Here is a 12,942-nt window from a genome sequence, read left to right as displayed (position 1 = left end):
ACTACCACCGATTTGTAAAAGGTTTTTCTATGTTGGCTTCTCCACTGACCAAGCTTGTAACACCCTCACTGTAGCAATTCCGCACATTCTACTGTTCCAGTGACCTGTGTCAGTCTAGACAACTAGAACGCCTGGAAAAATATTTAGACTAAAGTGAGGAGTCATAAATAACTCAAATAATAATAAGAAAAATTTAGGAAAAGTTTTAGAAATAAAATACAACCAAGTTAAATGAGCCGGTGCCCTAGCGATGGATAACCCGGTGGGAAGTTGCGGTCTTTGTAATTAAAAGCCCTAAACCCTGGAGAAAATTCGTGAAATAATTTTTGAGACTCCAGAGAAGAGTCATTGAGGTTTTTATGGAATTAGAATGCCAAGAAAATATTTAGAAAAATTTTTTGATCGGTACAGACAATTTTGGCATAATAAGCCAAACGGAGGGCATTTTGGTCATTTCACCTTCAGAGACGATTTTTGGCCGACTTGTCCAGTTAAGTAAATAATTATTATGATATAAAATGTGAATAAATATTGCTAAAAATTTAATTGAAAATGAGTAGAAAAGAAAAGAAAAGAAAATAAAATAAAAGTCATATTATGACATAAGCATGATGCAATTAAAATATTTTCACCCAATTAAATTTTGACACATCATTGTAAACTACTTAATTATGAATAAAAGGAGATAAAAATTGAAAAGGTGGACAACCATCTTCTGTAACATCCTCAGTTTAGCAAGTCCGTACAGTCTACTGTTCCGGGGACCAGTATCGGTCCGGACAACTAGAACGCCCGAAAAAAAAATATTTAAATTAAAGTGAGGAACCATAATTAACTCAAATATTAATAAGAAAAATTTAGAAAAAATTTTAGAAATAAAATACAATTAAGTTAAATGAGCCGGTGCCCTAGCGATGGGTAACCTGGTGAGAAGTTGCGGTTCTCGCAACTAGGAGCCCTGGACCCGAGGGAAAAATTATAATTTTTGGGACTCCAGAGAAGGGTCATTGAGGTTTATGGCATTAGAATGCCAAGAAAATACTTAAAAAAATTTTTCAATCGGTACAGACAATTTTGGCTCGTTAAGCCAAACAGAGGGCATTTTGGTCATTTCGTCTTCAGAGATGATTTTTGGGCCAACTTGTCCAGTTAAATAAATAATTTATATAACATAAAATATAAATAAATATTGTGAAAAATTTAATTGCAATTAAATAGACAAGAAATGGAGATAAAATGAAAGAAAATGGATTTATGACATCATCATGATGTCATTAAAACTCACCCAACCAACCCAATCTTGACACATGGCATAAACATATATAAAAGAGGTAAATGGGCTGGAAAAAGAAAGAAAAAAAATCAGAACTCCCTTCTTCTCTTCTTCTCCTTGACGTAAAACACTCCCACCATGGCCACCATGAGCAAGCTTTCAAAGCTTGATTTTTCCCCACTTTTACCCAACTAAACCCTAACCTAGCAACACAAAAAAATGTTCTTACACCTTGGAGATTCTTTTGGGAGCAAAAAGAAAAGGGAAGAAAGAAATCTATCAAGTGGAGAAGCTTCACTCCATAAAGGTTAGTGACCTAACCATGAATTTTTCTTTAAATTCATGTTAAGAACTTTGAATATGTGTAAATTGCAAGGAAAAAAATTGTTGAAAGCCATTTGTATGTAAACCCTAGATTTTTGGTAGCCATGGTTAGGGTTTGATTGTGTTGAGTTTAATGAAATTAAAAGACTATCATGGCTACCCATAATATGTATTTACCAAGTGGATTGAAGAAATGCAATGAAAACGCATGAAGGGTAATGTGTGAGTTAGTGCTTGGGGTGGAAAAATGGGATTTTGACCATGTGATGATAAAAATAGGTTTTAATGGTCAATTAGTGACCATTTAGTTCTGTTTAAATAAAAAATGAAGTGTGTTGAGTGATGGGATTGGGTTTGGAGTGGCTGCCATGAAAGTGACCTGCAGAATGGAGTGACCTGCAGAATTGGACTTGAGTCCAGTAGGCTTGGGCAGCCATAACATGAATTGTAGAGGTACAATTAGTGCAAGGCCAATTGGACATGAAACTAGACACATAATGGCACAACCTTGGTGAAAAAACCATGCCCATTCAACCAAACCAAGTGGACTAAAAGCTTGCCCTAATCCTGGTGACCTGCAGTCTATTTCTACAAAATGACCAAATGAACAGTGATTGTTCATTTGGCCATAACTCAATGTAGAAAGGTCCAATTGACCTGAAATTTTATCAACAACAAGCTGAGATATATACCAACAACTTTCATGAAGGAACCTAACCCAAATTATGACCAGAACCTATCCAACAAGTGAGTTGCAGTCACTATTCACTGCAATGTAGATATGGTCAGTCCAGAAAAATTTCAATCCGGCCAGTTGTGGTTTTTGGACCATAACTTGAGCTAAAAAACTCCAAATGGAGTGATTTAAAAAAGGAAATTCAACTAGACAAAATAAGGAACAACTTTCGTGTTGATCATTTTTCCAAATTCCTACTGCAAAAATGACCAATGGAACAGTAAATATAAGGTATAAAAACTAAAAATTCTGCTCAATTAACTTTAAGCTTAGAAATGGTATTGGCAACCAATACCAACAAATTTTGAATGCAAAAATGTGGTATGTTGAGAGTATTAAAACCAATGTACCTATTGTCTATGCAAAAGTCAACATTTTGGTTGACTAATGAAGTGAATAGTAACACCAAAACTTGAAATTCAAATATTGTAAAACTTAAAAATGTAATATGCCCTAGTATACCTAACATGATTGGTTTGGATAGCTTAGCATGCCAATAGGGTTCTGTTAGCAGTGCTGCATATGGCTTCATGCCATTATGTGTTTCATGGCTTCCCATGCCATTCTGTGACATAATAGCCTTTGGCTATGTTATTCAAGATGTTGCATTTGGGTTTTCACCCTGATGATTATTACAGCTTATTAGCTATTCAGTTGCACACCGGGAGACACAATGTGACCGATGGTTTGATGGTCTGAGGTATTTAGTACCAGTGCCAATTTACCTGTTTATCTAGTCCAGTCAACTAGTATGGGTTACTCGGGCAATGATAATAAACCTTACCAAATTTTAATTGAATAATACTGCAATTAATACTAGAAATTAAGTCTACCAAAAAATGAAATCATACATTCAGCATAATTATTTTATATTATTTTATTTTATTTTATATTGTCACCACTAAGCAGAATTGCTTAGCGCGTCGCTTTTGCCACGTGCAGGTGCTGGAGACCTCGCTGGTGAGCCCAGCAGACATCAGACCGGGTGAGCCTTCAGATTTGCATCCGGAGTTCAAAGTCACCTCACACATGCAGTGCATATGGTAGGACATAGGATTTTGGGAGCATTTTGTATTTTTGGCATTTTGTATTAGTTTGGATTGTAACTATAAACTTCTGTAATTATGTATTAATTTAAACATATGAAATTTCATATTATTGAGATTTTCTGCATTATGTATGTTGATAAATGAAATGTTGAGAATTATTTGTGAATATGCTTCAAGTGATGAAGTGAACAGAAAAGTTTTGAAAATAGTATTGTGATTTGAGATTGAGATTTTGAGATTGACTTGAATGTGTATAATGGAGTTTGGATTTGAAAATTATTTTGGAAGTGTTTTTAAAGAGGTTCAGAAGAACTGTTTTTCCAATTTACAGCCGGTACTCTGCCGGATTTTCTATAAAATTTACGGATAAATTCAGATTTATTAAAATTGAAAATAAATGAATTATAAAGGGATAAATTGTAATAGAAACATAAATTGGTGCTCTGACACACTGAGTGGCATAACTTGCTCGGCTACACTATAGACGGGTAAGGGGTGTCACATCTTCAATCTTTGGGCTGCAGAAACGTAGAGAGAGAGAGAGGAAAAAAAAAACTCAATGAAAGCTCTTGTTCAAGCTTGATTTTCCCTAAGCTTTTCACCCCAAAACCCTAAACTTCCTTCACAAAAAATTATCCCTAAACCTTGAGGAAGCATAAGGCAGCAGAAATTTGAGGAAAATTTGAAGTTGGGTAAGTCCAAGTTAGGTTACAAAAGACGTTAGTGCTATTTTCTCCCATATTCTTTTAGTAAACATAAATTTGAGCATGAAAATGGAAAAAATTACAAGAAAAATGTGACACCCCTTACCCGTGTACAGTATATCCGAGTAAGCAATGTCACACGGTGTATCGGCACCCTCTATTTTAACTTAATCAATTTTTGTCATAGTTTTGAATATAGTTTATGAAATATAATTTATTTAAGCCATTTATCGAAATTATTATTTATTTGAGGTTCCGAAATTTTAAAGAAAATCCAAGTGATCTTGGCTAAAAATGGAGAAAACAGTTCTTCGGAACCTGTTAAAAACACTTCCAATATTCATATCTCATCACTCTCAAACTTCAATATCAAAATCTCAATATTTTTTAATTTCGTTTCTCAATCATTCAGCTCATGTGGTAATCGTGTATAAAACACAGATAAACATTCACTTTTCCATTCACAAACACAATTCTCATTATTTACATGGAAATCAAAATACATTACATAAGTTTCATTTACACAAGGGAAAATAAAAATCAATTACAAAATACCAAAATGAAGCCTAGTGTCCTACCAATGCACTGTAGGTGGTGAGGTGACACGGACATCTTGAGTGCGGGATGGACTCACCCAGTCTGCGGTCTACTGGGCTCACGATCAGTATCTCCAGAACCTACGCGTGGCAAAAGCAATGCGCTAAGCAATGATGCTTAGTGGTGCAATAATAAAATAAAAAAAAATAGCAGAAAATAAATTTGTATTTAATGTATATGTCTTATTTGTTTTGTATCTGTTATATTTATTTATTTCTTTAATTTTATCTATTTTCATTCATTTGGTTGCCCAAGTAAGCTATCTTTGGACAGTGGATGGATAAGCGTAATAAGCGCTTTGGGTATCTAGTACCTCGGGCCATCACACCATCGGTCACATATGCATCTCCCGGTGTGCAACAGAACAGCTAATAAGCTGTAATAACAATAGGCACAAGGCCAAATATCAACACAAGGTCAGAATGGCTAAAAGCCATGAAATCACAGAATGGCATATTGCCATGTGCAGTACTACTAACTGAACCCTATTGGCATGCCAAACTATCCAAACCAATCTTGTTAGGTATACTGGGGCATTTGATACTTTTAAATTCTTCAATTTTTGAATTTCAAGTTTTGGTGTCACTATTCACCTCATTGATCAACAAAAATGTTGACTTTTGGATAGAAAATAGGTACATTGGTTTTGACACTCCCAACATACCACATTTTGCATTGAAAACTTGTTGGCATTAAGCATTAATACCATTTCTAAGCTTAAACCAAGGGAAGCAAAATTTTCAGTTTTTGTAACCCAAATTTACTGTTCCATTAGGCACTGTTGCAGTGGGAATTTGAGGAAATAGTAAACATGAAAGTTGTTCCTTATTTTGTCTAGTTGAATTTCCTTTTTTGAATCACTCCAATTGGAGTTTTGTAGCTCCAGATATGGTCCAAAAACCACAGCTGGCCGGATGGCAAAACTACAGAATTGACCATATCTATAGTGCAGTGAACAGTAACTGCCACTGCCTTGTTGGATGGTTTCTGGCCATAATATGGGGTAGGTTTCTCCATGAAAGTTGTTTGTCTATATCGTAACTTGTTGCTGTAAAAATTTCAGGTCAATTGACCATTTCTGCAGTGAGTTATGGCCAAATGAACAGTTACTATTCATTTGGTCATTCTGCAGATTTTGGTTGCAGGGTATCCGGATTGGGGCCAATTTTTGGTCCACTTGCTTTGGTCTTTTGGACATGGTTTCTTCAGAAAAATTGTGCCATTATAAGTCTAGTTTCATGTCCAATTGGCCAAACACCAATTGAACCTACACAGCCAAAGATATGGCAGTCCAAACAGGCTGGATTCACAGCCTCCTTGCTGCTGTCCCTAGGCAGCCTACCATTTCACTTTGCCATGCTATATTTCAGTCCAAATTATGGTCAACTTACCTCAAATGGTCACTAATTGACCATTAGAATGTTCTTTAACAATTTCATAAGCCAAGTCAAATTTTCACTCCCAAACCCTAGCCCAAATTCAAAGTTTACACCAATTACCCTAGTTAGCACACCAATTCATTATACATGTGTATATATACCTTAAACATCATCTGTAGTCCACTCTAAGTCCATCAAAACAATCACTCTTATCCCTTCCTTAGGGCTGCCAAAATTCAAGGAGTATATATACATAAATTTCATTCATTTAATTCACAATTCCTTACTTATTTTAAATCCTTAATATGGAATAAAAGAAGTATAAGTATAAATAGGCACTAACCTCTTTGCTTAACTTATTGAACTTGTGAAAACTCTAAAATTTCTCCTCTTTGTGGCTGCCTAAAGCTTCCTTAGGGTGTGTGGATAAGTTTTAGTGAAGGTGACTTAGGGTTTTAGGGTGAGGTTTGAGAGATTTTTAAGCTTGAATGGAGTGTTAATGGAGGTTTAGGGCAAGGGTATGATTTCGGCTGGTTTGAGAAAGTAGGAAGCAGCTGGTGTTTTTAATTTCTTTTGTCTCAATTATCTCTTTTTATTAGTTAATGAAATGGTTGTTTGATTATAATTGGTGGAAACTTTTAAATGACATCATAATGATGTCATATTTGGCATTTTATTGCATTTTCTTTTCTTTTCTTTTCTACTAACTTTAAATTAGTTTTTCATCAACATTAATTCATATTTTATGTCATAATAATTATTTACTCAACTGGACAAGTCGGCCAAAAATTGCCTTTAAAGGCGAAATGACCAAAATGCCCTCCGTTTGGCTTAACGGGTCAAAATTGTCTGTACCGATTGAAAAATTTTTCTAAATATTTTCTTGGCATTCTAATGCCATAGGAACCTCAATGGCCCTTCTCTAGAGTTCCAAAAATTATTTTATAATTTTTCCCCGGGTCTAGGGCTCCTAGTTGCGAGAACCGCAACTTCCCTCTGAAGGAACGGAAGCGTGAAAAACACAAGATTATACCATTGAATTCAAAAATTTTCACCTAGGGTCACAAGCACCATGCAAGATTTATTTTTATCTATTTGATTTCAATGATAAGCAACATATTAAAACTCTTTTAATATGTTTTTGGATCTGTATTTGCCATTTAAGATTTTAAAATTAATCAGATTAATTTTAGAACCCTAGATTAAATCAAGAACGATTACACTAACCTCTTGATGTGCTGCAGCGTGTCTGCGCCTTTGAGATTCGTCTTCAGGACACCAGATGTTGTCCCTCTAGCTTGTCCACACCAAGAACACTTATGGCAGCCCTTGAACAGCTTCTAAAGCCTTTTCTATTAATTAGAAATTCAAGTTCTGCCTTTTAAGAGATTAGAGATGCAAACAGGACACTAGAAACAATTTCTAGTGTTCTTAATTCAAGAGATTGATGGCTAATCTCTTTGAATTGATGAGAGATGAAGAGAAATAGCTGGAGAGGCTCAAAGTGGCGTGACATATGAGAGGAGAGGCTGCTGGTTGTGTTTTCTTTTCATAACCCCACTTAAATAGCTAGGTTAACACATTAAACCCTAGCCACATGTCACCTTTTGATTAGCTCTAGGTTTAAGTGACCCAATCACATTGTGCCAAGTGTCAAACCTATATTTAATCTTGATTTTAATCATCTTACATGATTAAAAATATTTGGCAAGCTTATGTGTTATGCCATGTGTCACCATCTCATGGTGCCACGTGTCACACTGCAAAATGACCAAAATGCCCTCGTGTCTTAATTTTGAGTTCTTAACCCAAAATAATTATTTTCTTCTTCTAATTAATTTATATCAAATATAAATTAATTAATTAATCTCTATTAATTAATTTCTCATCAATTAAATTCATATTTAAACACTTTAAATATAAATTTAATTTATACTACATATCCAATAATCTAGATTTGGTTTCAAGTCATGCTAGGGACTTTGCAATTTTATTGCAAACCAAATCTATTTAATTAATCAATTAAACTCTTTAATTAATTAATTAAATCATATTTAAATAGGTGATAACTTGTGTATGTGTGTGACTTACTAGGCTCATCACTAATTGGCAATGAGACATGATATCAACTCTTAATATCATCGAACTCTTTCTTACCATAAATGATTTCTCTAAATCATTTTATGAACCTCATAGACCATGGTTAACACCTAGCATAGCATGCCATGGCCACCCAATTAGTAATAAGATTTACCTTAAATGAACCTATAATCATATGTTACCATGCACTAGAATCTCTCTGTTACAAAATCCCAACTCAAATTTGAGTCATGGTTTATGACAAACTCCATTTGCTATGAATATTATGTTCTCTTTTAATTCCAGTTCTTGATTAAAAGATTTTTCTCATCAGAAACTCTTTTCTGAATAAATCTATCTGTCCTGACCAGGAACTTGAAACATCAAGAACAATTAAATGAACATAGGATTTTATCTCTATTTACTTAGAGGAACAGATTCCATCTTGATCAACACCTACCTCCATATATAACTAGCAGGAGCCAACACATGCCCATATACCCATACATAGTACACGTATGAAAGCGATATCAAACTCAAACTACCTATATACAAGATAAGCTGTGCTATCTCGTGTCTAAAGATTATATGCATCGATATGATTTATGACAAAACATTGATAAGAGTAAACTCCATGTGCTTGTCATAAGTGTCCAGTTGACCTACTTATCATTTACAAGTGCCTATCATGTTTGTTATATGGCATGAGACTCACCATTCCATCTTATTTATATCTCATATAAATAACTTGGGAACAAACATGAATACAATCTTTCTGGATAAGTCATGTCCTTATTATGAAGTATTCTCGATTGTGAACCTATTTATAATACTTTGTGCTAGAAATATTGTCACTCATATTCTTAACAACTTAAGAATAATATTTCTAACAAAATATCAATGGACCTTTTCTATTACACATAAATATATTATGTAAACGGAAAAGTGGAAATGCCTTTTATTATTAAAAATATGTACAAGATACATACTAAATGATATGCTCTAGGGCATACTACTAACACCCTCTGGGTTACCCATCGCTTGGGCACCGGCTCATTTAACTTGGTTGTATTTTATTTCTAAAATTTTCAGTAAATTTTTCTTATTAATATTTGAGTTAATTTTGGTCCCTCACTTTAGTTTAAATATTTTTCCGAACGTTCTAACTGTTCGGACCGACACCGATCACTGGAACAGTAGAATGTACGGAGTTGCTACCGGGAGGGTGTTACTACTCTTCCCCTCTAATTTAAATTTCGTCCTCGAAATTTACCTGATACAAACAGTTGAGGGAACTATTGCCTCATCGTTTCTTCGCTTTCCCAAGTTACCTCCTCGGTGTTGTGGTGCCTCCAAAGCACTTTCACCAGTGGAATCGGTTTGTTTCTCAATTCTTTCACTTCCCGAGCCAGGATCCGTAGAGGTTCTTCTTCATATGTCAAATCAGGTTGTATTTCAATTTCTTCCCTGGAGATGACATGTGAAGGATCTGAGCGGTATCTTCTGAGCATGGACACGTGGAACACATTATGGATCTTGTCCAGCTCTGGTGGTAAAGCTAGCCTATAGGCCACTGGACCCACACGTTCAATGACTTCATATGGGCCAATGAACCTAGGGCTTAACTTATCTTTTCTTCCAAACCTCAATACCTTCTTCCACGGTGATACCTTGAGGAACACTTTGTCGCCAACCTCATATTCTATTTCTTTTCTCTTTAGGTCGGCATAAGATTTCTGTCTATCTGAGGCAACCTTCAGATTGGCTTTGATTAGTTTTACTTTCTCCTCAGTCTGTTTCACTGTGTCCGCCCCACCCGCTTTGTTCGCCAATTCAGTCCAAAGACACTGGAGTTCTACATTTCCTCCCATACAATGCTTCATACGAGGCCATTTGGATGTTAGCTTGGTAGCTATTGTTGTATGCAAATTCTGCCAGTGGGAGGTATTTATCCCAACTTCCCTCAAACTCAATGACACAACTCCTCAGCATATCCTCAAGGACCTGACATATTTTTCATGTTATTGTTATCATTTTAGTTCAATAATTGTATTAATTCAATTGGTTCAATTGTTTACCTGGATTACTCTTTCTGATTGCCCATCCGTCTGAGGATGGAAAGCTGTGCTGAAGTGGAGTTGTGTACCCAAGGACTCGTGCAACTTCTTCCAAAATCTCGATGTAAACCTTGGGTCTCGATCAGATATGATGGAAAGTGGAATTCCATGCAGTCTAACTATCTCACTGATATACAATTCTGCTAACTTCTCCAGTGAGTAGTCACCCTAATCGCGTAAAGTGTGCTGACTTTGTCAATCTATCAACTATCACCCATACTGCATCATGTTTCTTCCGGGTGAGAGGTAGACCACTTACAAAATCCATTGTGACCCGATCCCATTTCCATTCAGGTATGCGTATAGGCTGTAGCAAACCTGATGGAACTTGATGTTCTGCCTTGACTTGCTGACATGTCAAGCATTTAGTCACATAGTCAGCTATGTCCTTCTTCATACTGTGCCACCAATATCAAGCTTGGATCATGATACATCATTGTACTTCCTGGGTGCATAGCATATGCACTGTTGAGTGCCTCTTTTAGTAAACAGTCGTTCAATTCCCCATCATCTGGTACACATAATCTTCCTTTGTAATACAGACACCCATCTGCTTTCACCCCATAGTCAGTTGCTTTTCCCTCTGAGATTTTGCTCATAATAGCCATTAACTTTTCATCTGCCTTTTGCTCATCTAAAATCTGCTGTAGCAGGTTTGGCCTCACTTGCAACTCAGCCAAAATAGCTCCATCTCGAATCAAAGTTAGACGGGCATTCAATGATCTCAAAGCTGTGATGGACTTTCTGCTCAAAGCATCAGCATTTGCCTTCCCAGGATGGTAGTCAATTATACAATCATAGTCCTTCAGGAACTCAATCCATCGCCTCTGTCTAAGGTTGAGCTCCTTCTGAGTTGGCAAGTATTTCAGGCTTTTGTGGTCCGTGTAAATGTAACACTTTTCACCATACAAGTAATGGCTCCATATCTTCAGTGCGAAGATAATTGCTGCAAGTTCTAGATCATGGGTAGGATAATTTTGTTCATGTGGCCTTAGCTGCTTGGAAGCATAAGCGACCACCTTCCCCTCTTGCATCAATACACACCCTAACCCATTATGAGAGGCATCACTATAGACCACAAAGTCCTTTCCTGATACTGGCTGTGTTAACACTGGTGCCTCTATCAACATAGCCTTCAACTTCTCAAAACTGATCTGACACTTGCTATTTCAGTCAAATATGACATTCTTGTGTAACAACTTGGTCATTGGAGCAGCTATTAAGGAAAATCCCTTCACAAACCTCCTGTAATACCCAGCTAGCCCCAAGAAGCTTCTGACCTCAGTTGTATTCCTGGGAGGCTTCCATTCCATCACTGCTTCTATTTTCTTGGGATCCACCCTAATCCCATCAGCTGACACTATGTGTCCAAGGAATGCAATCTCATTCAGCCAAAAGTCACACTTGGACAACTTAGCATACAGCTTCTTTTCTCTCAGGGTTTGCAGAACAATTCTCAAATGCTCATCATGTTCTTCACTGGTCTTGGAATACACCAAAATATCATCAATAAAGACCACTACGAACCGATCTAGGTAGGGATGGAAGATACAGTTCATAAGGTCCATGAATGCCGCTGGTGCATTTGTTAGGCCAAAGGGCATCACTAGGAACTCATAATGCCCATATCGGGTCCTGAATGCAGTCTTTGGCACATCTGCATCCTTCACCCTCAACTGATGATACCCTGATCTGAGATTAATTTTAGAAAATACTCCTGCTCCCTTCAACAGATCAAACAGATCATCGATTCTAGGCAACGGATATTTGTTCTTTACAGTCACTTTATTCAACTGCCGGTAATCGATGCATAGCCTCAAAGTCCCATCCTTCTTTTTCACAAACAGCACTGGAGCTCCCCATGGTGACATACTGGGGCGTATAAACCCCTTATCAAGCAACTCTTGTAACTGAGTTTTCAACTCCCTCAATTCAGCGGGTGCCATCCTATAAGGAGCAATGGAAATGGGTGTTGTACCCGGCAGTGTCTCAATAGCAAATTCAACTTCCCTTTCTGGTGGAAAACCAGACAACTCTTCAGGAAATACCTCTGGGAAGTCTCTTACTGTGGGTATATCACTCAGGTTTGGCTTAGCCTGCCTAGTATCCACCACATGTGCTAGGTAGGCTTCACAGCCTTTTCTCATCATTCTTCTTGCAACTATGGCTGAGATGACATTGGACAAGAAATATGTCCTTTCCCCCACAACTGTGATCTCATTACCTTCAGAAGTTTTCAGAGAAATTCTCTTCAATTTGCAATCAACTATTGCCTGATGATGTGACAACCAGTCCATTCCCAAAATCACGTCAAACTCGTGGAAGGGCAACTCAATCAGGTCTGCCAAAAATTCATACCCCTGAATCCTTAACGGCCAACCCTTGTATACTTTGTTCACCACTACACTGTGGCCCAATGGATTAGTGACCAGAATGTCTTGGTAACTCTCCCCTACTAGTATCCCCCTTTCTACCGGTAAGTTGATGCAGATGTATGAATGAGTGGATCCTGGATCCACCAATGCATGCACAGATGTATTGTAGAGGGAGAACGTACCCCTGATGACGTCCGGGGCATCTTGCTCCTCCTAAGCTCTAATGGCATAGGCTCTGGCAGGTGGTCTATTATCTGGCCTCTCTGCTGGCTCAGATGCAGGCCTCTGTGATGGTCCCACTGCCTCAGA

Source organism: Hevea brasiliensis, chromosome 4 (assembly GCF_030052815.1).
Source record: "Hevea brasiliensis isolate MT/VB/25A 57/8 chromosome 4, ASM3005281v1, whole genome shotgun sequence".
In the NCBI taxonomy this organism is placed as follows: Eukaryota; Viridiplantae; Streptophyta; class Magnoliopsida; order Malpighiales; family Euphorbiaceae; genus Hevea; species Hevea brasiliensis.
This window is presented reverse-complemented; position numbering follows the sequence as displayed.